This window comes from Pituophis catenifer, unplaced genomic scaffold (genome assembly GCF_029215685.1).
Source record: "Pituophis catenifer annectens isolate HBS135680 unplaced genomic scaffold, rPitCat1.0.hap2 SCAF_5, whole genome shotgun sequence".
In the NCBI taxonomy this organism is placed as follows: Eukaryota; Metazoa; Chordata; class Lepidosauria; order Squamata; family Colubridae; genus Pituophis; species Pituophis catenifer.
In genome coordinates, this window is record NW_027256885.1 from 53,865,268 (window position 1) to 53,867,587 (window position 2,320).

At 42.1% G+C, this 2,320-nt stretch overlaps 1 pseudogene; it reads left to right on the forward strand.

Moving 5' to 3' along the window:
* The first annotated feature begins 1,655 nt into the window (after positions 1 to 1,655).
* LOC139317445 (protein mago nashi homolog pseudogene) lies at positions 1,656 to 2,093 on the forward strand (annotated as a pseudogene).
* The last annotated feature ends 227 nt before the right edge of the window (positions 2,094 to 2,320 follow it).

Here is a 2,320-nt window from a genome sequence, read left to right on the forward strand (position 1 = left end):
TTGTTTTCGCTGGTGAGGTTGGTCACGCCGTCTGGCTCTATGAAGTGTAGAGTTGTCCCCGAGGACCAGAGCCTCGGCGAGCTGGATAGGGAGCCTCGCCTGTTTCCTCCCCAGAAGCAAAAAAAGACAGTCTGGGGGCTTTGCAGGGGCTCTACCTAGTCTCGCCGGCTCTCCTCACGATTCCTCTGGAATTTGGAGTTTTCCAAGCCGCTTCTCAATTATCGAAGCGGCTCTTAACAGGCGACGGGGCTGGCGGTCAAAAAAAAAGACCGTCTGGCGACGACGGGAACCAAACCGGAAGTCTCAAACAAAGAGAGTCTTTATATACTGTTGTTGCTCTCTAGCCCCATCTCGTGGCCAGAGGAACAAATACCAAGTATATTGTTTGAAGCTGACCCCACCCTTTTACCCAACAGCCCGTACTCTCAAAACAACTGCAAGCTGGGAAGCCAGACTCCATTTCCTGTAGCATTTGGAGAAGGCAGAAGCACAAAGAAGAATCCATCTTAATCTGTGGCACATGGTTATCCAAGGACAAACCTATATCCCACACACAGAGCATTGCTGGTGAGATTTAAATTGCTTGTATTTATTAATTGTTATGTTCAACAGTAACTTAATACTGTCTATCTTGTATTTGGTTCTCATTGTATGTATCCCTATTTCCCCCAGTTCAACCATATCCCGTTCTTTCAATAAAGCATTCAGATCTATGCACACGGTCTGTTTTATTGGAGGATAGGTGGGTTTAGCTGCATGTCGAGCTGCACACAGACTAACGTGTAGTGAGGACAGAACAGGCAGACTCCACAAAATCCTGACACCACAAGATTGAGATGAGCAGACCAAAACAAATAATAATCCTGCAACCGCACCCCATGGCTTCTCAGATGAATGTGCATCCTCCAGATGACTCCACTATGAATGAAACCATAAAGTGGCTACCTGACACCAGTCTAGACCAACCTTGCAGCTACCTCAAGTCTAAAGACCAGCTCTGCAACAAATTTTTTCTCTCTGTCTGTTGCTGTCTTCTCAATTCTGGCTTTGTATGCATTTGTACTTAAGGCTTGGTCTTGTGCAGTCAGAATTAGTCCCTCGGTCTCTTTCTTCAACTTTCCTGCTCTTAGTCATTGTGAGGTCTTGTTATTATCTCCTTTCCCTGCTATTTTTTTTTTAATGTACTGGTCATCTAGTGCGTTGTCTTCCCATGCCTCCATTCTGTTCTTCATTTGGTCTTTCTTGTAGGCCAGTTTGGTCTCCCCAGTAGTCAGTAAGCCTTCCTGGTATAATAGCTTCAGTGCATCTTCTTCTTTGTCCTTCAGATATTCTTCCAAGGCCCTTTTTTCTTCTTCAACCATGTGATGTACTTGCAACATTCCACACCCACCTAGTTGCCTTGGTAGGTAGAGTCTGTCAATGTCACTGTGAGGATGAAGGGCATGATTCATTGTCATTATTTTTCTGGTCTTCCTATCCATTGCTTTTAGTTCTGCTTGAGTCCAGTCCACTATTCCAGCTGTGTATCTAATGACTGGAATTGCCCAGGAGTTGATTGCCTTGATGGCATTTCCTCCATTGAGTTTGGACTTTAAGATCTTTTATACTCTCTTTCACCCCCACCCCCACCCCCCCAGGGCAGGAGCTCTTCGATCATGGCGAGCAATTTCTATTTGCACTACTACATTGGGCACAAGGGCAAGTTTGGCTGAGTTTCTCGAATTCAAGTTCCATCCTGATGGTATATGAGATATGCAAATAACAGTAATTATAAAAATGATGTCATGATCAGAAAAGAAGCCTACGTACATAAAAGTGTGATGGAAGAATTAAAGAGGATCATTGATGACAGTGAAATTACAAAAGAAGATGATGCATTGTGGCCTCCATCAGATAGAGTTGGTCGGCAGGAGCTTGAAATTGTGATTGGGGATGAACATATCTCTTTCACAACATCAAAAATCGGTTCTCTTATTGACATGAATCAGTCCAAGGATCTAGAAGGTCTAAGAGTGTTTTATTATCTCGTCCAAGATCTCAAGTGTCTAGTCTTCAGTCTCATTGGATTACATTTCAAGATTAAACCAATTTAAATTGTATGGATCTAAATTTGTATAGTAAACTTTTTTGGGGTGGGATTCTTTTCATTCCGTATCTTTCATAATGTTTATATATGTCTGTTTTTATACAGAGTGATTTAATAAAAACTAAGACTTTTTTCTTTTTTAAAAAAAGAAAGATCTTTTATACTCTCTTGATGTATTCACCTCTAATCTTTTTGTTGATTTCAGTGTGCTTGATGTTGTCAGATTGAAGGTTA